We start from the raw sequence: 27,090 nt of genomic DNA, 5'->3' as shown, positions 1-27,090 counted from the left end.
TGATGGATGGTCTCGACTTGCTTCATATATGGAGACGTGAGCGTGGGCGAGAGAGTCTGTATATTTTTGTACGGGCGTGTGTCTGTAAGTGTCTGTCTGTACGGAAGAGTGTCTGTATCTTCGCATGATTGTGTCGTGCTCGAGGATCATACCCAGTCATGCACAAGGAATATCATGCCATTGTACCCCAGAATCATACCATCAATACATACATCATCGTACATCAATCATACCATCGTACCCCAGAATCACACCATCAATACATACATCATCGTACATCATCGTACTCGAAGATCGTACACCATCGTGAACACGGATCACATCGTCGTCTTGCTCAAAGGTTACTGAAGTCTTGTTCTAGAATCAGTGGCTTCAGGGAGCAAAGATCTCTTCCTAGTTACTCGTGTAGCTCTGAACAATCCCTCACACTTTTGCATTATAATTCTAAACACGTCTCTAAGGCCTTCAGCTAACAAGTGAATGTTTATAAGTCGCTGTTTAACTGACGGCGAAGTTAACGATACTAGACCACAATAATGCTCGACTGAGTACACGTGTGTTCATTGAGGGGAGTGTCGTGTCCAGCAAAGCCTTCAAAACAAAAAGGATCTTATGTAAGTTATTTTCCATCTTTTTTTCTCTGCTCATGTCCTGTGTGAAGCTTTCATTACGACGGTAATATGATTCTACGCGACGTCAACTTAAGTATGCCAGACACACAGTTAATGTAAGATGTATCGCGCATTACTTCGTCAGATTTGACTCTGAGGCTCGAAACTGATGTTGATACTGTTTCATTTGAGGTGAAGTTTTATTGAAGTACTGTGTTCAGTTCTTGGTCTCACTGGTTTGATCATGTTGTATGATATTATGAAGCAGTTCAAGTGTCTGTGTCCTATAAAGGATGACTGTACTTGCTAATATATATATATATATATATATATATATATATATATATATATATATATATATATAAGACGTAAATAGATCAAGAAAGGAGACGAGCAAAAATCGAACAAACTGCAGTAGCACTGTTGACACAGTACAAGGATTTGTGCAAATGCTGAACCTCGCTCTGAATTCCTGTACAGTCTGTATTTCTGTGTCTACCTTTTATCTTTTTTTTTCCCTTCAACAACTAAAATCTACAAACGTTCCATTAAATATGATTTTGAAGAACTAAAGAACATATGCAAGGTTTGTTTTTTATACTTTTTGTATTATTTACGCATATTTGAATGATACGACCGTAATGAAAACATGTTTACGTAAAGAAGTCCTCTATAATGACGTATGTACGTTACATTAATATCCTTTTGCTCTCTGTTTTGCCTGACGGCATTATAGGGATTTCATTATCATTACTGCAATGAATTTATGTTTGTTTTTTTTTCTAACGTAGGATTTTTATGTTGATTATTCTCAATACTCCCATTGTTGCAATGTTGAACCGGGCCCAGGCCCCTCAAAATGAGCAACTCTGTCGGAATTCGAGGTATTGTCTCGTGTTGGTTTGTTCGCGTAAATAGTATGTCAAAGTTTATTTGCGAGTAGAATACATTTTGAAACCCATGAGCATAATGGTGTATCTCTTGTGCATGATGATACGATCACATGAGCACGACGGTAGGTCACATGAGCACGACGGTACGATCCATGAGTCTGACGGTACGATTTCTCAACACTGTGTCCCGGTCCTTGAGCATATCGGTACGATCCCTCAACACGATGGTAAATTCCTTAGCCACATCGGTACATCGGTTAGGCACGACGGTACGATCCTTAAGCACGACGGTACGTTTCTTGAAGACAGTAAACATAGGGATTACAAGAGGGGGAAAAAAAAAACGCGAATAATGACGACAGCAAAAAGGAAAAAATGAAATATCTATATAAAAATCTTCCACTTTGAAAGGAAAAAGACATTTTTTTTTTTTTGTCCAAGTCTCTACTGATTTGGTCACTGGGCAATACACTGTTTGTGTGGATTTCTGGACTGCTGAACTTGCACGTATATCATTCAGCTGATCCACCAGAGTTTGGTCAGTCGGAAAAAAAATCAGTTCTCATATTGTTGGCTGGTAAATATTAAAGGTCAATAAGGGGTCATGTTAAAGTTGATAATGATGACCTCCCTATTCTCTCTCTCCCTCTCTCTCTCTGGCTATATGTGCATCTAGCTACCTGTCTATGTTTATATTGTTTTATTTTTGCTGTTGTGCTTCATCCCCCTTCAGTATTTCTTTTGCTAAACCTTCTTACGAGACGGAGGAGAATCCTATGGTTTTATTGTAAGAGGAAAGAAAGTGATTACCAAATTGCAATCTGATGATCAGAGGAGAAGATTAATCGTATGAGAAACTAATCCAAGTAAATTTGGAGAGTTAAATGTGAAAGATTAACAGAACTATGTATGGAAGTGAATTTGTAATGAATCTACGTAGCTTTTTTATAGATGTATGATAAAGATATTTCGTGCCTTTTCAATCAGGTGACAAGATGCTGACCTTAGAAAAATTAATCAGTGAAAACAGAAGGTCAAGGTTGTAACTACGAATTACGTAACGTTAAGTTATATGAATTCTATTTCCTTGACATTTATTGAAAATAACAGTGTCATCATATTTTTGCTTGTTCATGCACCTTAAAAGTTTGACAGCCTTAATGACCCTGGTAGTTGTTAGACCTGAAGCTAAGCCAACCAACCAATCAACTGTCAGTATCTCGTTTTATCCCAGAGGCCAACAGTAGCAGTCATTCTAGATAGTGTGAAATGATCATTCCTGCATCATTACCTTCACTCTCGTCGTTACAATGTTGTGTCTTTACCCCCAACTTCATGACCAGTTATTTCTATACTGGGTTATTCAAATGAACTCATCTCACACTATAACCTCCATTACCCTATCTGAATGGGTTGTTCACTTGCTCACTCCACTGCTTCGTTTCAATCATAGCGAAAGGCTCAATCATCGTTAAGAGAGCGGAGGAGCAAATGACTGTCCACAGCTCAGAAATGTTGTTGATCAAAGACTCCGGTTTTAATGAGGAAGAGAATTGGATTTATATTTCCAGTGTCGAAAGCGAGGAAGATTCAATTTGCTCTTTTTTTTCCCAAAGTCTTGCTCAGTTAATTTGTCTTTGGCGTTGTGGGGAAATCCGACTGAATTACATTCTTGTGGTATTAAGATCTGAGTATATAAGATATACTTGCTTTGCATGACATACACACATTCTTTGTGTAGATTCTTGTTTGTCGCTAGACGAGACTAACCAACTACGTTTTGTAGAAGGAAGGTCTGCTCATGAAAAAAAAAAATTGGCACTTTAATCAAAGTGTTTTATGAGACGTTTCGGAGCAATGCTCAAGTACCTATGTGATCTGAAGGCCATTCTTGTCGCAAATTTCTCGGTAATCACTCTGTCTTTTATCTCATGGACGGAAGAGCTTCGATCAAACAAGAAGTCGAAATAACATATTAACTTACGATATGAATGTTCTCTGAATACGAATCAATGAGAAAAAGACGTAGAAGGTGCTGACTCTATTCATGCAAGAGGAGTTTGAACCGAGAGTTTGTCTTCGATGTGCAATTGAGCGTAAAGTATAATATTGCCAAAGGAAAACGTGCCTATTCCACCATCTTTCCGTGGATATCTCGTCCTGTGTCCCTCTCACCCTCTCTCTCTGTGCAAGTACTGCAAAGCTCTGGCTGTAAGTGGAATTCACCTGTAATCCTATAATACACGAAATGGTCGTCTGTCTTTAACAGCCATTACTAACACCCTCGTTAAGTGTTTACGTTACGACTCTGGGAGAGGAGATGGGTGGGTGGGTTAGGACTTTCTAGTTATCTCTTCGTCTGCAGCTGTGATTCGATCGATCCTCCTTCAGTTAAGCCCCCCAACCCCCCCCCCCCACGGAGCGTTATGACTGCTGCAGGTGGCATTTAGGAACAAATGTTTTCGACCCCACGTCCCTTTGTTCGACGCTGGGAGACCGGGCGCGGTGATTGGGTGTTCCTCGTAAATATAATAAAGGCAGGACATCATCCCCCCCCCCGCCCGGAGACGAACACAATGAAATCCCTCCCTCCCCACCCAGATCCTACTACCCCCCCCCCCCCCCCCCCCCCAACCACCACCACAACCCCCACCCGAACTGTGGTTGGCTGTTTACGAGGATGACGTCGAAGCAGCACGATTGTACCTCACAATTGCTCGAAGCGAAAATGAAAGTGAAAAAAAAATATATATATAACTTTTTTTTTTTTCTTAAAGCTATGCAACAATAACTTGAAATACTTAAAAAAAAACTGAATTGCTGTTAAAAGAGCTCACTAGATATATGTAACACTAACTTGATATACTTAACAGCTCTTTAAAAGACTTCAACAGAGCGTGTAACGCTGCAGTCTTTTGTTTTTTTGTGTGTGTTTTTTTTTTTCCCTGACTTGTGGTAAAACTAGTTCGTTCCTGTTCTACAAAAAAAAAAATAACACAAGAGCGAGTTATGTATGATTGATCACATCGGGAACCGCTGCCTCTGCCATCGCTTCCATGACCGCATTTTAATGCCTCGCTAATGGATGAAAGTCTAATGGTCGTTCGCTTCTCGCATTCTGCTTGGACGCGCGAGGTATTCCCTCCCCTCCTTTCCTCCAACACTACCCCTCCTCCTCCTCCTCCTCCTCCGTGTGCATAGTGCGTGCGACAGTAAGAGAAAGTCTGCGAGCTACGACGTCTTGAGTATGTGTGAGAGTGTGTGTGTGTGTGTGTGAGAGAGAGAGAGAGCAGGACAAGGATGATAAAGGAACTAGTACATCAACTCATTGTTTTTGTACAGTTTCTCGCATTACATTAGACTTGCATATCATAGTACTGTTGACACCAGGAAATATATATATATATATATATATATATATATATATATATATATAACCGGCATACAATCCCAAAAGGTAATTACGTTCGATGCTAAAGGTCCCAGAGATACAGTGTGAACAGCATTGACTAAACTCTTGGGATTCTCCGCCCTCCGCCCCCTTTAACTCAGGTGATGTCCAGCTTGTGTTTACCACTGCCTGTTTATCCCCCCAGCGTCGCTCTCAGGCCTGAATTTGCATCCTAATGAATCCGTTCAGCTGTTAAAGGTCGCGCGTAGGTTACACCATAGCTAAGATGCCAAGTATATATCCCGTTCAGTGCGTCGCGTTCAACCAGTACCAAGACTTCTTTCTTATCCTGTTTCTCAAATCGAATCGATTACAAGGCTCCTGATTTGAACCCTCCCTCATCTCTCTCTCTCTCTCTCTCTCTCTCTCTCTCTCTCTCTCTCTCTGGACATTGTTGCAATGATATCTGGAAACCGAGAATATGATCAGCTGTTCGTTGACTACTTAAACAACTTCATTATCTCTATGATAAAAGCAAGATATTCGTTGGTCATTCATGAGAATACTGTACAATAGTAACTTCATTCTGCTATTGAGGATGGTGGCCTGTCATGTATATTGCTGTTCATCTACATCGAGGAAAAAAGAAAATGGATAAAATCTCTAAAATCCGCTTTCAAACGAATGAATAATAACAGGAGAAATCGCCATTGGCTATACCAAGCAATCCTAGCGGATTACACATCTCCAGGATTTGCTGATTCACTTGAAAACGAGAGGATTTATGATGGACTCTTGATCTCGCTTTTGGCTCGGCATGATGGGAGCGGAATTATGATTGATTACATCAAGAAATGCTGCCTCTAACATCACTCTCAATTCTTCTTTTTTAATCATTAAGAGGAACTTCCCTAACGAAGAAAAGTTTAATGGACACTCGATTCGCGGGGAAATGGCAAGAGGCGAGGGATTCTTTCCCTCCCACCGAGCAAAAAAATAAATATCCCCCCCCCCTTGCAGTAGTTGGAGGAAGTCTGCAAATTTTGGAAGTTTCCCTTGTGCTGGTTGGTGTGGGGGAGGGGGAGAGAGAGAGAGAGAGAGAGAGAGAGAGAGAGAGAGAGAGAGAGAGTGGAAAGAGGGATATATATCTTTTAGGAAAATCTTAACTAAAAAAAAAAAATGATAGTTATGATTCATGATGAAAGCTGATCCTAATACTTTTTCTGTTATACATCATTGTATATGATACAATTTCTCTCAAGATGAAAAGATCGAAATTGACGCAAATGATCTATGTTCATTTCCATTTCGCATTCATTACGGTTGCACTTCACTGCAGTGGGTAAAAAAAAACCTCTTCTACCCTGAATGATAATTTTTTTCTAGCTTTATCTACAGAGTTCATGTTAAACTATGAAGTTCATCATTTTCCTGCTTCTGCTTGGAGTGAAGACTTAAAGCTGCAGGAGCCACATCAAAGGGATCCTGGGGTTGTATAGTGATGATAATGATGATAATATTAATATTCATAATGATAATTATAATAATGATAATCATAATAAAGACAATGATAACAATAAAAAGGAATTCAAACGGTAACAGACCACTAGGTCATTTAAGTAAATGAATCAGGTTCTTTAAATGATTATAATAATAATGATACTATCACTACTACCACTACTACTACTACTACTATCACTACTATTACTCCTACTATTACTACTACTACTGATAATAATAATGATAAAAATAATAACATTGATGATCCAGTCGATTTACGTGACACATTCAGTTCATTTATATATATACATATATATATAAAAGAGCATCGTTTGTGTTTCAAAAAGATTCTCTTAGTATCAGATCTTCCTTCAGGGGTTCATGGGTCAGTATCTGTATATCTGACCTTTAACAAGCGAGGTAGGGGAGGGTCATCAGTCTTCCATTTGTAACCTCCAGGTTAAAATATTCCAAGAAGGATCATCTGTCTTCTGGAGTCTGTGTGCACACGTTGCTGGATTTACAGCTCTGAATCCATGCCATTTTATTTCAACTTGGTCAATAGAATCGTCTCTAGACAGAGGTTGCAAAGTTTTGAATCTTGAATCACCTTAGCGACCAGTGCGTATTCGTGTAGTCATTTGATTTTCTAAGTTCATTCTTTGAAAAAAAAGAAGGATTGTATACAATTTTAGATTCTTTTTCTAATACCTATGATTTTTCTAAAACCAAAAGAAAGTGAAAAAAGAGTAAATCAGCTGTCACGTACAGCTTCTTATACAGTGTATTTCTTTTGATGCTCATTCCTTAGTGGGGATTAGTTGGGACTGGTTATTTCCTGGCCTTATTGGCGAAGAGGGATCCTACCTGTTTTTATGTACTTCCTTTTGTTTTTTTTTTTTTGATATTAGCACACTCGGGAATGTCTTGCAATATAGACGAGAGAGTGGGACTATTGTGTTTTCATTTTCTTTTGATGTATATATATATATATATATATATATATATATATACATATATATATATATATATATATATATATATATATATATATATATATATATATATATTATGTGACTATTTAGATCAATGATTTTTATCCATATCTGGAGAGTGTGTTTCCTTATATGACACATGTATCCTCTCGTTGTTTCTAATTCAGATTTACGGCTAATTCGTCTTCATTCTCCCCCAGTAGAGTTAGAAACAGTCTTCTTTAGAGGTGTGTGTGTGTGTGTGTGTGTGTGTGTGTGTAGATATATCTCAACTGATCACATTCTAGCCAGCAAATTCCTCACAAACACATTGAACGCTACTTTTTATCTTTGATCTTAAAAGTTCTTAGGATTGAATACCACATAAAGTGACATCTCGACCCTGAACACGACACTCAGCAATCCCAAGTCATCCCTCTACCCCCGACGCTACAACGAATTTCAAAATCGCTACATCACAATCAACCCCGACGCGCCAGCCTCCCTCCCCCTAAAATCCCACAAACCAGGGCCAAAATACATTCTCCTCCCCCCTTCGCTAGCTAGTACTATGATGATCACCAAATCCCAAAGCTTCAGCAAACCCTGGTACGCAATGCAATCCTTTACTCTCCGTTCATACTACCCAGTGTCTTACAAACACCTCACAATCCATTACTCGCATGCCTGTTTACACCGAGGCGCTTAACTCGCTCTATAACAACCATTACCCTACCAAATGGACCATTAAACTGCTTGTTGGACTGCGCTGCTTTAATCACAGCGAACGGTTCAACCATCGTTCGGCGCGCTGTAACTACAAGCTGTCCAGATTCGAGGAATGTTATTGATCAAAGGCGTCCAATCTAGGAGTGCAGAACGGTGTTCCATACTTCAGGTCGCTGAAATACAGGAAAATACTGTTTGTTCCTGTTGTGTAGCTTGTCTATACCACCTTCACTAGCTTTCAGTTTTATTGTGTGTGGGTTCTAGTCTCTTGGTTGGTTTCTAGTGAGGACATACCGGTTTTTATCTGATGTCTCTTTCTCTAGTGCTTTGAGAGTGTCTACGTTCTCTGTTTCGTGAGTTACTGTAGTTTCTGTTTCGTGTACTTGTGGATTAGTGTCCACTAAGTTCTTAAATACGGTTGTCCATGTTTCTCTTTCTCGATTGCTTCAATTTTCTACATTTTTCTGGTATGGTTCTTTTCGTTCTACCCTCGTAATCTCATACATCTCTTCTACATATAATCTACTTTGATTGAATGTTCTCAGTCATCTACCATGGTTCTTTTCTTACTAAGCATTACACTACCAACAATGCACATAATTGCATCAAAACCTCATTTGTGAATTTTTCTTATATAAACCGAAGTCTCATTTTACGAGCCTCATTGCGAGAAAGGGAGGCAATGAGTATGTTTCTATTTACCTCATTTTTTTTTGTTTGGGAGGTTGGTTATTTGGGCCTTTAGGCCTATCGACTTCCGAGGGCCCATTACGTCCATCAACGTTAAGTTACAACCACCAACCAATTGAGAGGGAAAACCACAAACTTAAATAGCTTCTTTAAGCGTCCGAGATAATTCTCAAGACTACGCGAGCGCTCCCACACAACGTACATGGCCCTTATTTATCGTGGTGAAGCTTCGCTACATGATATATCGTCCTTCCCGTGGTTGCCACTGGTTGTATGGGACTATGGGCCCTTGCCACCGCTCGTACGGGTCATTATTGCCCGTGGGGAAGGTACAGTACCCCCTTCAGGCAGGATGGACCAGACTATAATTAACCCGGAGGGATGGGAGGGCTGCGGACCACAGCGTCAAGCCTCAAAATTAATCATATCAGGATTGATCTCCTGCGGTAGAGCAGGGATGCTGTTGGCGCTTCTCCGCGCCCCGGTTCGTAGTCGTGTCGAAGGTACAGGGCAGAATGATCCAGGGAGCCTCTTGCTTCTGTGACTCGTATTTCAGCCAGGATGTTCATGTACCATCGTCATGAGTGAGTGATGTTTGTTTCCATGGGGGTCCAGAGTCGGTCGGAGGTCAGGGTGTGAGAGGGGGTTTTGCCTTTTTATTGCTCTATTTTCATATACGTCCAAGTGATGAGTTACATAGAGATGCTTTGGTGCATAGACCCCACAGACCCCCCCTTGTCCAAGCGAGGTGGTTTGCCATTAACGATAAGAAAATAGAAGTGAAGAAAACGTCCCTTTGTAAGCAGTAGACTGGAGGTGTACAGATATTGCTAAAGCATGATGTGGTAAGGTTACAGAACATGTCCTTATACATGTCCCTATATGCGATTCTGCTGTCTGTTTACACACAGTTTTTCGCCTTGCCCTTCTCTTTGCTTTGGAGCTCTGACGACAAGTATGATGATATAGTGTTGATACCCAAATCCCTCTCTGGGAAACTTTATATCCTCCTAGATGATATTTATACCAAGGCATTCTTTTCCCACCCGAGTCTCATCATCGTGACTTTACTTTTAAGTTGAAATTTCATCAACTATGCATCAGACTAGTTTGAACTTTGTCTAAAGGTCTTATCTCCTCCTCCCCTCTTTTGTAATTAGATTCGATCTTTATCAGTCTTTACCTCAGTCGTGACCTTGACCCTTTCTATCCACCGATGGTTTCTTCCGCTTACTCCCGACTGAAATGTCCAGGGTTCGAACCCACGCGGGCACGACTTCAGGCAAGGCTCATGTTGCCTCATGGTCAGCAACGCTATCAATATTGAAGAAGAGGCCCGTTTATAGTATCAATCGATGTATAAATTCACGCACATATTAGCTAGCGCACTAACGCCTGGCTTTGAAGATCAAGGTATTTACCAAAGATCAAATAGTTATCATCCTTGAGGTTTGTGGAAAATACGAAAAGTCTACCATAGCTCAAAAAATATCTTCTTGTGCGCATGCGTCTCTCTCCTCGTATCAACGCTGAGGAACGTCCAAATATGGGCGTTTTCGTAGGGACAATGATCTATCCGGATGTTATAGACACCCCTACTTCCTCGGGGGTCACGAAATATGTGAAACTTCTAATGAAATGCTTCAGGGATCGGCCGTATCGCCATGTTAGACAAAAGGAGTCATTAGCAGCTTCGAATGAAGCAGAGGGGTACGAGGTTTCCACTGTTTTATGCAGGGAGTGACGGAGACTTGAGTGAATGAGACAGTTCCATAAAAAATAAAAGTGAGCCCGTTCGCTCCAGACTTAGTCGGGAAAGCATCAGCAATTTTATTTTCTCTGTTCATCGCGATGATTAATGCTGTCAAGTGGGGATTAATTAGAGACTATCTCAAGTCTATATATACCGGCCGACGCACTTGCACTAACCAAAGCCTCTATTCAGGAGATACGTGAAGACTATAATCAATCAGTGAGGACAAGTAATCACTCAAAAAAAAAGATATCTATTTTACTCTATGTGTATGTGTATATACGTATGTGTGTATATCTGCCCAAGATACAAATATGATACATAATTTTCACATCGTTTACCTATTGGTTCATCAATTATGTCTCATCCTTATGGCATATTACTAATTCAATTGAAGTATTAGTGTCTGTAAGTGGTCATTGCAGGTGGACGTACATTTGTCGAATCTCTCTCTCTCTCTCTCTCTCTCTCTCTCTCTCTCTCTCTCTCTCTCTCTCTCTCTCACCCTATCTTTCGGACACTCACACACGCGCTCAGAAGCTTACGGTCCTCTGACTCTTCTTTCTTTAACTCACGAAGACGTATTCGCTCACGGAGTAAATTCCAACTCCCTTCGTGCTGGGTTTCCGGGATTCGACTCCCCATTAAACTTTCTTCATTAGCCCTTAAGTCTCTCTCTCGAAATCAGGAGTCATAATGGAAATATCGGTGAAGGCGGAATTTCTCGAGGTGATCACTCTATTTATTTTTGGTGGGAGGTGGGGAAAAGGCTTTCCTTCGCTCGCTTCGTAATACAGGACAATACTGTGGCTCTGTATTTTGTATTGCGCTTTCCTTCTTTTACGTCAATGATGAAAAAGGGATGGCTCGATGGTTTCTATCGTCTACTTCTTAGCAAAGCCCAATAAGGATATTGTTCTTTATCATCCTCTCATTCAAAGCGTGTCTGTCTTAATCCTGTTTAGCTTCGTCTGTAAATAGCACGACTAGCGAAGAGACAACGCACGAATTCGTGAAATTCTCACCCACAGTTCTGCTTTTCATTGTGCCCCCCATCCCGGTCGCAGTGCCAATCGATGTCCAGCCTTCATTAGGTTTACGGTGAACAGCCAATCGCCACCAAGCCAAGCCCCCCCCCCCAGTCATCAACCAGCCTCCAATCACGGCCAGCGCTTCAAATGTCGCTTGTAACAAAGCCCGGTGAGAATATTCGGTCTTATACACCAGCTGCAGCTGGCGCTATCTCGCGCGGAGGGGTGGGGCGTGGGGGAGGGGGGGAGCTTTAAAAAGAAAAAAAAAGACAAAAGAAAAAGGAAAAAGCATTCGATCGGATATCCTTCCCCGCGAACAAAGGGATCGCTCGACATTCAGCTCCGAATCTTAATGTATACAATCGTCCGTGGCCCTAGCGACGGTACTTACCGACCTACGACCTTTAGCGACAACGCGAATTCATTTGCATGCAAATTTAGGCCTGGGAACGAGAGCTTGAGGATAGAAAGGCTGAGGTACACAGACCACACAAAATCCAAGGGAATGGTGATGAGGAATCCTTTCCATAACTGGAGTTTATTTTTTTTATTTCCTTTTGGTCATCATTGTTACTCAACCTCCATTATGGGGAGAAAAGGAATCCATTGCATCTGATTCTAATCATATATATATATATATATATATATATATATATATATATATATATATATATATATATATATATATATATATATATATATATATATATATATATTCCCAAATGTATTGTTACTAGCATCCTTTCTATCAATCAGTAAACGAGTGTGTGCGTGTGTGCTTTTCAAAAACTGGTGCGGTATTATTCATAACTTTGTAGCTTAGGTCATACGTCTTATGTTGATAACTGTGACGTGTTTCATTCTAAGCGACATGGTGCCACAGTTCAGGTACAGAGTTTCGGCCGTACCGTCCAGGATTCGTTGATAGGTGATGCTTGTTACGTTATTCGCTCAGCTTGTCTGTCTGCTGACCAGAAATTCCCAGACTACATTACCACTATTGGTCTTGTTCAGCGCAATATATATATATATATATATATATATATATATATATATATATATATATATATATATATATATATATAGCAGGGAGAAAGAACACCTACTATGTATTCACTATGCAATTAAGAGGGGTGGAAACTGGGTTTGGAAATACTCTTCGTCTATGTTACTTTCTAATAGAAGGGACAGAACAAGGAGACAAGAGAAGATATTTTCTTCTAAGGTCCAATCGTTTGTTCTCGACGCTACTCTGCCCATGCAGGAAGTGGCAATCATGTTTAATGTGTTCACAAGGATGACGCAGCGTCTAGCCTAACACCCCGTAAAAAAAATTCTAAGTCAAACATACTTCATCTGGGGAGAAATTTGCTGCAGGGTCTTTCCGTGAACCTGGCATTTGCTAAGGGAACTGATCCCCATCGAAATTGCCTAATCTCTTTATGATGAGACTCCACCAAAACTTCATTAAATTCCGTCGAAAAATTCCCATCCTCCCACCTGTGTGATCGGTAGATAATAGAAAAAGAGTCTGCAGCTGTTTAGAGATTTTTATAACCCGAGTTGGGGTAGTACCGATGCCGCCTCGTCGCCCCTACCTAAAAAACATGGGAAACGAGATTAGATCATAAAAGAATTGTGAAACTGAAGGTTGGAGTTACAAGAACTGTTTCCACTTTACTGTTTGATGTAGTCTGGTGCCTTAGAGGTCAGAAGGAACGTTATAGAGATATCACAGTCAGTGATGATATTAACGTGTGCATATCTTTGTTCTTTAACCGGTCTTTAACCCCAATGTCTTGCACTATAATTTGTGTATAGAAGTTTCCAATGCCATATCTGTCTGTGTCTTCAGAGATAACTTGGAATTCTGTGGTCTGGCGGGATACGTTTGCTTGGAGTTAACTCGCCCGCTGCCATGATTTCGCGATTCGTGTGGTAGAAACTTTTCGCTCCATCTCTGTAAAGTTTTTGGGGACTGACTATCTAAGGAGGAACAAGGTTATGTATACGACAGAACACCTAACCACGTACAGAAACACAGACAATATCATCACAGGGAAGAACAAATATATATGTACCGATATATACATGTAGATGCACATTCGTATTCTTGTAAACACGCTCACACATATACACATACTTACAGACACTCTCTCTCTCTCTCTCTCTCTCTCTCTCACTCACTCACTCACACACACACACACAGATACGTAACCTCCGTTCTTATCCCGTGCAATATTTCGGGAAACAAATTCTAACCAGCGGAAGACATTCAATTCCTGAAAGTACGAAAATACGACACTGATCTGGTATTTACGGAAAAGCAATACAAATAAGGAAGATCCCAGCGCAAGGGTGTGTGTGTGTGTGTGTGTGTGTGTGTGTGTGTGTGTGTGTGGGAGGTGGGTGGGGGGTGTAAGCTCAGTCGGGGACCTGCACCCACACAGCGGGAGGAAAAAAGGAAAAACAATTTGGGCGTAACTTATCGCCGTATTTGTGACACGTGTTTGCTGATAAAAATTGTTTAGTGTTCAATAGATTTGGCTGTGAGGCGGACGACTCTCCAGGACTGAGCGTGGGTGATGTCTTAAACCTGGGGGAAGACTCCAACACAAGGCTGGACAATTTATTTTTGTTTTTTCATTGTAGGATTGATGGTTGAAGAACAACACACTCTATGTAGCTTACACACACACACACACACACACACATATATATATATATATATATATATATATATATATATATATATATAGAGGGAGAGAGAGAGAGAGAGAGAGAGAGAGAGAGAGAGAGAGAGAGAGAGAGAGAGAGAGAGAGATGCTGATAACCACCAGGAAAAACAAATGAAACACGGTAAGCCCCGAGTGCACTTCCGTGTTATCGCTTCGTCATGGGCGATACAGGAATGAGATCATCTTATTCTTGTATCTCCCCTGACGATGGGATTACACGAAAGTGCACTTGGACTTATCGTGTTTCATTTTTCCTCTCCTGGTTATCAGCATACACTGGATCATGCTCATCTGTGCGACCTACTACTATGCTGTGTCTCGTAGGGCGGGATGGCGCCGGAAATGGATTGAAGGCAAGCATGAATATGTTTATGTGTATATATGTATATGTTTGTGTATGTATATGCATGTATATATGTATATATGCTGATATGTATATGTTTGTGTATGTGTATGTACATGTATGTATATGTATATATGCTGATATGAATATGCACGTGTATATGTCATTTTACGTATATATATATATATATATATATATATATATATATATATATATATATATATATATATATATATATATATATATATATATCCAAGAACGTCACCAAGGAAAAACGGTGTGGAAATATTACGTAATTTACGAACAACGGGAAAGGAGGGGGAGACATCTCACTAAATCTGAAAGTAATTGCAGTTTTTTCTTTTTTCTTTTATAAAAATCAAGAATGAGAACTGAGTCTTGTGAGCTTAAAGTTTAGTCAAGTCCCGATGATGTTTGTTTTACGCTCCGATTTGAGTTTGATTCCGAGGGGCGATCTTCTTCACACTGAGTCTGTAAAGATTGTTGATGTGAACATCAAAGAGCTTTGTTAGTTTCCAATAACCCGCTTAAGTCAAGAATCGGGAGTGATTACGTCGAAGAAAACTGTTGACTATGTTAGAATACACGATGCAGGAGGACCATAGATTCAAAGACACAACGCAGGAGTTTCACTGTGAGCAAGTCATGATACTCCTCATCCTCCTTCTTCGAGCAATTTGAGAACGAACATGAATTTCCAAAGACTATCGGATTCACCTTGAGCTCTGCACTTGGTGATCCATTTGGTAACCGAAGGGATCATAGCCCAACATGTACTTACTCCTCACCATGGAACTGTTGCCTTTACCCCCAACCCTTCTCTGAGGCTGGTCTCAAGCGGTACACCTCTGAAGAGACTTCATGTTGATATGTTAATTTGCATGTAGTAATCACCGTGGCTTGGCGCTGGCTTGGCTGGCAGGCACCAGCGGTAAGTCATCAGAGGTGCTGGGTGGAGGCCAAGGCTCTGCTGACGCTGCATAATTACACATGTTGCCACACTTCAGCAACTTTATAAAGTGGTCATTAGCGCTACTTGATGCGCCTCATCCTTGTTGATTCTGCTTTATGAAAGTTTTGGACTCAAAAGAGGGTCATTCACGCGGTGTCGGGGGACTTTGCTTGCAGCCGAGAGAGAGAGAGAGAGAGAGAGAGAGAGAGAGAGAGAGAGAGAGAGAGAGAGAGAGAGAGAGAGAGAGAGAGTCCGCGGATCCTCAAAGCACGAACGCGCGAACAGCCAGGGGGTCATGTGCACCAACACGCACGCGTTCGTAAGGGGTCAACTATAGAAAGGAAGAGGAATTACGCGAAAAGATGAAACAGACACGAAATATGGAAAAGCAAGTGAGAACCATGGTAATCACACAGTGACGCACACGGTTCAAGTACCACGGCCACACTCTGAACCATGGGATCCACATACGAAAGCACACACAACCTCGGGATTTACGGACGACAACACATACAGCCATGAGACTCACGTACGAAGATGCACCTATCCATTGGACTCACGTCCGTGGACTCATAGAGACTTGGGATTCACGTACGAGGCTGCACACAGATGTAGGACACACACACACACATAGAGATACACACAGCCTAAGAATTCACGAACGTAGATCCACATAGCCGTGGGACTTACATACATAGATACATACATAAACGTGGGACAAACAAATGTATCCATGGAACTAATATACAAAGACATATACAGCAATGGGAATCACGTGCGAATAAACACACACACACACACACACACACATACACACACACACACACACACACATACACACACACACACACACACACACACACACACACAATGTCCCTCAAGGCATCTCGAGCCAGACACTCAGCAGCACCACAGAGCCCTAACGATAGTGTTGCTGACAAGAAGCTGAGCCATAAACACAATAACCCAACTCCTCTGGCTTACTAAATTTACCTTTTTTCTTTCGGGTTCCATCTTATTTTTTTTTCCTTTAAGAATTAGACGAAAGTCTAGACATAATCGAGACTAGGGACCCTCCTGGGGTTTATTTCTCCTCCTGACTCGTCCATATAGGATGAGATGTCGTCCAGCAACGTGTAAGCAGACTTATACAAATACCTCCGAGTATTCCAGTCTGGGTAAATGGTGTGAATTCATGAAGACAAAAGTGAACTTCGACTGGACAAAGAATGATTCATCGAGTTCTTGGGAGCCGCCATAGAGAACCGGCGAAGTGCGTAATGTTTCGTAGTCGATATATTCGTGTGGTGGCGTTCGTTTGTAAGCCTGGCATTTATAGTCTAATATCTTAGGGGGTGGACGCTTACAGCTCGTACGTAACCTTAAAGCTGATCTGTTGAGGTCTTAGATAATGGCCATATCGCACGCTGTTATCTCTCGTATGCAATCCCAGCGTTGATTGACTGATACCTCAGGACTTTAGACTTTGCATATAAATTCTCTGTCTTGATTGGTCCGTGTCGCTCGAAGTGGTTAGTTATTTCAGCAGTGAAGAAGGACACTGAGGATGGAGAGAAAGGACGAGTTTGCCAACACAGTGAATGAAAATGAGAACACTGAAGGACAGGAGAATTGCCTGGGAGGAGAACATTGCTAGGAGTGCCGTTTGGAGAACAAGAGTGCTGTTAGAAGGACAGAAGGACAAGAACAGCAACGAGAACACAAAGACACAAGGAAATGAACAAGAGACCCTTTCAGGAGGATCATGATATACGAGGAAAGACGTAAAGTCAAGAACACATGACAACAAAGGCTCGAAATACCTTCGGTAAAAAGGCTTTCCTCAGAGCAAAATCCTTCAACGAAAACACCAACAGGTCAATGAAGCCATCCTACAGAGCCTTAACAAGAGTCCTAAAATCCTTGAAAGGAAAAGGATCACTCCAAGCACCAACAAGGCGCTCTGAAAACTCCTTTAACAAAAGAACGATCTTGAGCACCAACACTGACACGGAGAATCCTATAATTTGAACATCACGAAGATCAGGAACGAAAACTATTCCTTCAAAGATAGCGTCAAAAGACCACGTTGAAGAACTCTTCACCAACAGCACACTGGCGGAGAGTCTCTCCTTCATCATAGCTTCGTATAGATCACGAGAATGCCAAGAAAGAGAGAGAGAGAGAGAGAGAGAGAGAGAGAGAGAGAGAGAGAGAGAGAGAGAGAGAGAGAGAGGATTTCAGGAGGAAGTAGGTCAGGGTCAGTTGACCCGGCGTCAGTTCGTCTCCCGTGGTGAGAAATGGCAGACAGTCCGAGCTAAAATGTCGGACGCCGTTGTATGCTCATGATGCACTAAATTTAATGCTTTCTGTCACACACACACACACACACACACACAAGTTGGCTGCTGGCTTTCATTCCACATATACAAGCTCTCCATCTCACACACAAAACCCTGCACGACATAGAACTCGTTTGTCGTAAATCAAGAGTTTCCGACTATGGACGATAAGTGATCCTCCTACTTTCTAGCAAGGTCACGTCGTAAGTACTCGCACGTAAGTACTCGCATGTAAGTACTCGCACGTAAGTACTCGTACGTAAGTACTCACACGTAAGTGCTCGTCAGTAAGTACTCGCACGACGTAAGTGCTCGTCAGTACTATTTGTGCATGGGGTGTTAGGTACGTGAGAGCTTTGTCATTCCGGTAAAATCTCAGCGTAGGTATTACATGATGATTCTCTCTCTCTCTCTCTCTCTCTCTCTCTCTCTCTCTCTCTCTCTCTCTCTCTCTCTCTCTCTCTCCACAACGAAACCCCCAACCTCATCATTTTGCCATGATTCAACCGAAACCTACTCATCATTCAATCTGAACTGATGCCGAAATCGTAGACGCATCAAAACATCAGCAGCACGTCAGGTAATTATATTCTCTACCTCCAATAAGCTCATTCCTCCCCTAGTCATTGAATGGCTAATGCATGGCCTTACCTCCCTGACTCCTCCCACCGCTACGGGAACTAATCATACCCCAATCAACTCTTGTTTACTGTCGGCCTCAGCTAACACAGAATGGACAAGCGAGGGCGTGGGAAACCTTCACGAACTAATGGTCTTCTGTAGACCTGAGCTACATGTACGTACATATACGCTGAGGGTGTTTAAATATTTGTTTATCCTAATTAAGTAAGTTTCATTAGTTGAATCCATTCCGCATGGAGTGATGTAAATCCAATTATAACCCAGTGACAAAAATGGATCGGGAATAGACTTCATTGAGAAAGGCATGGCTTAGGGTTAGAGAGGATACACCCTTGTGTATAGGGAAGAGTGAGGACGTATACCACCACCACAATCTTGGGAGTGATGTGCGTCTCAAAGCCACCCAGGGAGACACGACACTTCAAGTCATAGGACACTTTCTCGAGGAACCAGAGGTGAAGATGAGGCACTGTTGATGAACGATTCACATCAGATCAATGAACGTTTTATTCTCCGCCAAAAGGATGCCACTCCCCACACTCACTCCACCCCTTCAGAGAACGCCATGGCACGCACGCAACATAACGCCACCTCACGCCAAAAGAACGCCACTCCGACGCAAGTGGTTCGCAGGTCGCTTTGAGAGAGAGAGAGAGAGAGAGAGAGAGAGAGAGAGAGAGAGAGAGAGAGAGAGAGAGAGAGAGAAACCAGCAAAAAAAAGGAGAAAAAAAGAAGAGAGGAGTAAAGAGACAAAGAGATTTGGATAACTTTTCCTTTCTCAAGCACACATACGTCACGCCTTCAGGGGAGGCACTTTGCCCTAATCGCCAGTCGGCCACCGAGAGACGCCACACAAAGGAAGACTTACAACTTTATAAGCAACACCACGACAACTTTAACAAGCTTGGGGGAGAAAAAGTATTCCGCGAGTGGAAACAAACCTCACGTCTCTAAAACTCTCTTGAGAACACTGAGCACTCCAGAGGGATGCAACCCAGCCAGTACAGGTAATCCAGAGAAAGTTCTGATGTGTTTGCAGAAGAGAAAGAGAAATCTTATAATCATTCTAGCTAGCTTTTATTTTTTACATCTTTATCTAAACGTCGTCTGCTAAAGTTATGCTAAGGATAGCGATGTTTTGAGACATCTTTTGTGATTAAGTTATTTTCATCTAAGGTGATTATTTTTATTAATGCCTTGTAGCTTTAGGAAGAATAGGTCACTCAAAATCTACATTCGAAATGATGGCAGTTGTAGAGCTACAAAATATGGGCGGTACAAACATGTTTATTTCTGGAATATCATTCCAAAACAATGACATGCTAATGTTAAAAGAAAAAGAACACTTTTAGCTTTGAAAAGGTTATAGGATTATGTGTAATATGATATCCTCAGTGAATATCTATAAAAATTCGGTCGATATTTTAGTCTACGAATGGTGCCACAGGCATAGTGAAGAGTAGGTGTGGTTGATAGAATTATCTGTAAAGAAGGTATCAAAGATCCGTCGGTTGGTGAATGCAGTAGCTCAACAAGGCACCTTTAACGACACTAGCAGCTGATAACCTAACTACCCACCGAACTAAACAACCTCACATTATGATTATCAGATGTCCAAAGAAACATCCATATCAGAATTAAGTGGCTGGTAGTCCTCAACATCTTTTTGACACCTTTTATTTTTTTTCTTTACAAATCTTCACCAGTTTGACGTCTGTAGAACAAGAGTATGAAAACAGAATAACATTATCTCTCGTCACAGAGCTGTTTATCGCGGACAGACAAAACCCAAACAGCAAGCGAGAAAAAGACCTGGGGAGATAACTCGTTTGGTGGGGAGTCAAAACATGATTCTTCCCTTTAGAATAGAATGACTCACTGTGTGGAGCAGGGCATTCGTGCGTTGAAGGCCTTCCCAACATTAGCATAACTTCACGACTTTCAGAAACTCGTAAAAGCATTCAGATCCGTTTAGTTCAAGAACAATAAACCCGGAGACAAGCGCTGGAGAAAACAAAAGGTCTCAAGATATTTCTCTTTGTAATACCATTTTCAGTCCTTATGGAAAATGAAGGCTTTATAGCGGCGAAGGAGGAGATCAAGACACTATGATTCAAACAAGATGCTATGAAAGATGAGTTGATGTTAGATTAGTTATTACAATCAATAGGAATATTGCATAAAATATTCCAATACCATCATAGGATGAGCAGCGAAATGTATACTACCTCAGGGATAACGTAAAGCAGAAACTATTTTCCCCCCGAATCCTGGAAAAGCGAAGGCAGCCAGTTAACGACAGGGAACCCCCACAGAAGCTTAAAACATTAGGACCTGGAACACCAGTACCCTTTTACCCTAATCGGATCAGAATCCTTCGCCTCTGGAACAATAAGATCATTCTCGAATTTTCTTGATTACCTTCCCCTCTTAAAGTGATCGAAACTTTTGAACTACCCCTCGAAGCCTGCTTCAGTAGGGGGAGAGAACACATGTATCACAGGTTTGTCTCCTTCCTCGAGAAACAGACGGAATTCTATAGATTATTGTCACAGATTTTTTGTCTCTTCCTTCCCAGTTCTGCAGGATATTAGTTTCCAAATGCATGACGATATCTTGGGTTCGACACCCATAAGTATGGACGCTCCTCGTAGTGAATCGCAAGCTTGACAGCAGGATGTCGTAAAGACAGATATGACAGAAAAATGAGATAAATTCTACATTCATATGTCAGATTTTTTTGGCTTGCGATCTCTGACGTAATCTTTAATGTCATTGGTGTTATATCTTTCATTAGATTCACTCTCTGATATACCTCTTCCGTGGAAAGGATCTTATTGGCTTGAAGCATAAAATGAATCAGGTTCGTTATCTATACATGTAAATATATACATATGCAAATATGATAAATGCAAATCAGATAGATGGGTTACACTTGTAGTTTAGTCTTGTCTTCCAGCAGGATGTATTTCCCAACCATATCTAAGAAAGCTGAAAAGTAAAACTATTTTCAACCGTAGGTTAGTGGTTCAAGGCGTAAACTCAGTTTGGCTCGGTAGTTTTATTCATAAAGTTTACACTGTTTAATACAAGAGAGATCACTGTTGCTTGCAGGACCGTACATATTTGCATTGGGGTTTCTGTGGTTCGTGTTTGTCGATATGGATAACCAGTGATTATCTGACAGTGATTCAAGATGGTGTTCTTAGCTATATACTATAAACTATTCCACAAAGATATTGGTAAGTAAACACGTGTATTAACAACATCCACTCAAAGAGGAGAGAGAAAGAATGCTACCTATTTCATCACAGTGGTTTATTTCGGGACACCGTATCCATTGATCATGCAATACATTTCAATGCGACTAAAACCCTCACACACACAAGTTCTAAGATAGAAAACAAAGGGTAGTTAAAACTGGCTTCCATTACCTTTACAATACGCACTTTCAGTTAGTCTAAATTAGTCAATCCTTTCAAATGGAAGTTTCCAATCCTGGTCCATTAGCCAAGATTAAGGAATTAAAGAAGGCAGCTTCAGGCGCGAAACCCAACCCCCAACTCTGCCAGACCCACGTTTGTCGAGGATTTCCTCTTTTTTTTCTTCTTATTTCTAATCTTTTAACGTCAAAAAGTTTTGCTCATTTTAGTGTTATCTGAGTAAATGTTAGAACACCCCTTTAAAGTGGGGGTCTGCATGTAAGCGAGGCTTTTTGATTGGTTGAGGGACATAAGTACGACTTATTACTGGACGTTTATTGGTTGAAGTATAAACTACATGCGTAGTCAAGGTGGTTTGAGAATTATCCCCAACGCGTGAAAAAGGTGTCAAAGATCTTTGACTTAGTATATGTTTCTTGACGTCCATGGTCTTAATGACCCTAGTAGTGGATGGACCTTAAGCCCAAACAACAATGTAATCAATTTACCTAGTTGAAAGACACTCAAACAATCATCGCTAACGTTGCTATGACCAATGATGAAGCAGTTTGGTCAAACGAACCATCTTCAGATCCTTAAATCACCGTTTACTAAATATGCAGCATCGTTTTTTTTTATCATTTTTCTTCTTTATATACTTAATAGTAAAATCATTTTGGTACCTTTGTCTTTGGACTGTATCTTTGTTTAAATCGTGAACGAGCGAATGAGAAACGATAAGTGTTCATTATACACGCTTTAAACTCTCCGTTTAGAGACAGGGTTCGTTCACCACATGTTCGATCTCGTCTCGCTGATTCGGATCATCCTCAACACGCGAAACAGTACAGTCTCATATTCTAGTGCCATTTGACTGCTTCTTATACTCTTTTCTAAGTATTTTTTTTCGCTGGACTAGATCCGTATGCTGAATAGACAGATATTGGCTCGGCAGGATAGATTATTCATGCATGTGGTAATGTCAGAGACGGCGGGGTTCGAACAGGTGAATCGGGCGTTTCAGAAGCTCGTCCTGCTATAGGGTCTGAATACATTTGCCTCTGGGAAGGAGTCATTTGATTTGAATGCTCAGTTCGAAGGTTCATGATTGGTGTTTCGAAAATGAGGGTTCCGCCGAACTTTGGTCCTCGCGGTCAGTTGGCTTCTGGATCTCACAGAGCACAGGTGACAATGGTGAGTAATATGAAAGTTTCTAGCTCTATTTCTTGATAGGTATTTTTTTGTAAATTGTGGTGAAAGGTTAATGGCTGAAGGATTTCATAAACGTATGAAGTTTTTAAGGTCAAGAATGCGTGATTTGATAATGTATTTGTGGACCTACGCTTAATTGCCGGGATTTCATGCGAAAATTTCCGTTTTGTTAGAATTTAATCACAAGACTTCAGATTAGGCCGTCTCTTATAAGCCAAGGTGTTCTGTGCTGCAAACAATTTAATTCCTTTAGTGTTGCTCATTCAGCAAACTAAACTTGATAGTTTTTCTCGTATTGGATTTTATTTTTCAATTCACGAGTCTTAAGGTTGTAGTTTTTGCTTAGTTTAGAAGCGTCAAAATTTCGTGAGATGTTTGTCTTGATTTCAATCAAATCATTTGAGCTGAGTATACACTATTCAGTATTAAATATTGGTTTTTAAGATTCAGCAACATAGAAAAATTTTATGGTCATAGGATCGCATTCATAATTATCTAGGAAATTCACTTTGCAACTTGGTTTCACCACAAGGTTTTTTACATATAGCTCCACATGTAAAAATTTTTTTTTAGGATGTCGAAAAAGTTGTGCCACAAATTACTGGCAATGATTAAATTGATCAAAGCTATTTATCTCCGATCTTGGGAGTGGCATACTGTGATGTATGACTCCCAAAGGCAGTATACTGAAATTAATCTAATACTTTGATGCTTCCCATAGTTTGTGTATCGGCAATCTAGGATTGACAGACATAGGGCATGTGCTTGTCCCCCGTAGTAAAACTGAAGGTAAACCATTTTTTTCTTAGGTCTTGGCACCGACTTCGCCGGCTGGACGTGAGGGGAACCACTCGACCCACAAAGGTAGTTAGCACGGTCTGTGGTAATTGTAATTCGTCAGCAGCAGTTAAGTACACCAGATACAGAAGTGGCTGCTAACCTTCGCATCACCAGGGTGAGGTGCATGTACCATAGTATATAATGTAGAATGTGGATGTTTATGGCTGCGAAAGGATTTCGCTGTAGTCCATTATAAGTTCAAGTATCTTTTTTTTTTTTTACAATAAAAACTAGTGTTTTATAGGTGTATCTCTTTAGTTGTACCACCTTCTTACACGAGTGGGGGAAACTTTTCAAAAAATGGATGATTTGAAAATACATTAAAAATTGGCTATGTAGGAATTAGTTCGGCCATATAGACTTTTCCCTTGAATTACCTTGTATGTCCTTTTTAAAGCTTTTTTAGGGAAAAAAAAATTAAGGTGGCGTAACTTTAACCATGTTTACGTATGAAAATTAAACTTTTAGTGTAGCCTTCTGGTTGGCATGTGCAGACTTCCATGTTGTGACTTCAAGAAGTTTAAAGTGCGGTTCACAGATCGAATAAACTGTTGCTATGCCTTCTTACCTGTGAACCTTTGTTGCAACAGTTTAAACAGTCTTTAAAACATCTTATTTGGCTATTCTCTTTTTTTTTTAGGAAACCCTGTGTAACACAAGGCAAGTGTAGGATGTTCATAACCAACTTCACTGAGAAACTTGGTCCGGTCAAGAGAGGATCAACCTCACATTGGTAGGTTTGTTTTCAGTCTTAAACATAGTTTTAGAGCAGAATCTTCACTATCGTAAATCATTTCGCTCACCCTTTTATGATGTTTACAGAAACCTGTCCTCTTATGCAAGAGCTTTACGATGAAGGGGAATCTATGGACGTTAGAAACTCTTCTTGCACTGCACCAAGAACTGGTAACGAGCATATCCACGTTGAACAAAATGGAAGGTGAATTTTTTTTTTTGCCTAATGAAATTACATTAATGATCCGGTCTAATTTATGAATTTTGTAGTTTCTTTGACTGCCTTTTGAAATTTCTTGTGTAGAAGTCACGAGATAGTGGTTCGTATGAATGGAGGGGCGTCATGGTTGTCGCCATGGTTTTGTCACATTAGCTGGCATGAAGACTGGGTGATAGCAAGTATGATGAAATCATGGTAAGATACTGAAAGGTATTTTGTATTTTACATAAAATTTTCTCTGTAGATAAATGGTATGTAGACATGCCTTAGATGGTGTCTCGTTGCACTGATTAATAAATGAAGATATTTGATACTTTGCATTTGATATCCATTGTAGTTATTGTAGATTTACCCATGAACGATGCTTGGAAAGTATCTAGTTGACATTTGTCTATAAGGGCGTTAACCAATTCAGAATTGTTTGGTGCACTTCTACTGCATAACATGACAATGCTTACAAAACCTTGCTTGCATTTGAATACTGTATCGCCCTTTAAGAGAAACTAAGTTGGATAGCTAGTTTGAATCACAAAAATTTGAAATTTTCGAAATAAATACATGTACTATGAATGGCTTTTATTAGTTTAGATGAAAATGCATGACAAAATGCTGCATCAAATAAGTTAATATACTACAATGTTGTGCAAAGTTAAGCTGTATTGACGGGAAAAATATTGGCGTTAAAAAAACGCAAAACATGGTAGTTAGCAGTGAGGAAAGCGGCTGTAACATATTTGTAAACATTTTTATTGAATGTAATCAAAATGCGACATTTAATTCCTCAAAAAAACAGCTCAATAGATCTACTCTCTAGTGAAATTGTTACAATACTGATCCTGAATGGACAAGCTTGTAAGACTGAAATATATCAGTTTAGTATTTTTTTAATATAACCTACTCTTTTATGTCAATGTTCTTTGGATACACTGTGTTAAACATTATCAAAAAATTCAAATTTGCCAGTGATTTTTTTTTTTCCCTCCCGCACCATCTATTCCAAACCTATGGTGACTAAAATCTGACAACTGTTACAAAATATTAGTTTACCCAACTGAATACTTGCTAAACATTGAACCTAGAAGTTCTAAACTTACAATAGCTTTAGACATCTGAGCCACCTCTTGCTTATCGTCAATTAAGAAAATTTGACACGTTACTGGAAGAAAAAGAATGTATTTTTATATCGTAATATAAGTAGTTGTTACTGGTTATATTCAAGATGTTGCGTTATCCAAAATGAGCTTCTGTATAAAGATTTGTACTTTTTAGCTTTCCTAAAGACTTTAAGTAGCTGAAGTTGACGTAGGTGTTGTATTTAACCATAGTTTGCCTCGCGTGAGCCTTTCTAGATATTTTTGTGACTGTCACTGATGTATGCATGGGAGGTGGTTTTAACTACTGTCTCATTATATTTGATTTCATGGCCACTACGAAAAGTTTAGAAAGTGTCCCATTTAGTAACTTAGTGGAAGATGAAGGAAATTTACTTCTCTCCCCAGCACTCATGAGACTGGTTAATTAAGGATCTTCCATACTGTCAGCGTCAATACACCTTCGTAATCCTAGCTGGGCATCTCCCTTCCCATTATTGCTGGAAACCCTAACATCATCTTCATTAGAGGCTTAACCCCTTCCCCTTTAATGATAGAAATTTTCCTCCTTCCAGGAAATTTTCCCTTCCTGGGGGTTTTCCAATATCGGGTTTCTCTGATTATTTTCATTTTGTCATGTTTCAGCAATATTTCTAAATCCTCTATATAATACAACAAATAAAAGCACGATTGATCTTTTCATCATTTTGCTGAATCTTATGTTTGACGAGTGAGTCATCTTTGTATCAGACTGTAGCTTCCCTCTGCTCGACCAGGTTCTTGTGTGAGGGTGGTCTGTTCCTCATATAACGCTCCCAAACACTCCTTTACTCCGTTAATCCTTCCAATCCAACCACTCGTTTTAATCATCTCGCCAGCGTAGCCTTTTTTTGTCTTTGGTATTATTACATTAGAAAATCCTTTACCCCTTTAGGTGTATATCACCCCTCACTAGTAATC

General features: G+C 40.4%; 1 long non-coding RNA gene across 4 annotated transcripts; it reads left to right on the top strand.

Annotated features, from left to right (window-relative positions):
- Window positions 1–595: 595 nt before the first annotated feature.
- Window positions 596–26,001, top strand: LOC139758353 (uncharacterized). 4 transcript variants are annotated; one of them, XR_011714804.1, is made up of 4 exons: window positions 596–614; window positions 24,054–24,199; window positions 24,725–24,817; window positions 24,907–26,001. It is a non-coding gene; the product is annotated as an uncharacterized lncRNA (long non-coding RNA). The 4 variants fall into 4 exon arrangements; XR_011714803.1 differs by lacking the exon at window positions 596–614 and adding an exon at window positions 23,108–23,226; XR_011714806.1 differs by lacking the exon at window positions 596–614 and adding an exon at window positions 23,316–23,334.
- The last annotated feature ends 1,089 nt before the right edge of the window (window positions 26,002–27,090 follow it).

The sequence above is a fragment of the Panulirus ornatus genome, chromosome 30 (genome assembly GCF_036320965.1).
Source record: "Panulirus ornatus isolate Po-2019 chromosome 30, ASM3632096v1, whole genome shotgun sequence".
NCBI lineage: Eukaryota > Metazoa > Arthropoda > Malacostraca > Decapoda > Palinuridae > Panulirus > Panulirus ornatus.
Note: the sequence above shows the minus strand (reverse complement) of the source record. Positions and strands in the feature narration are given on the sequence as shown.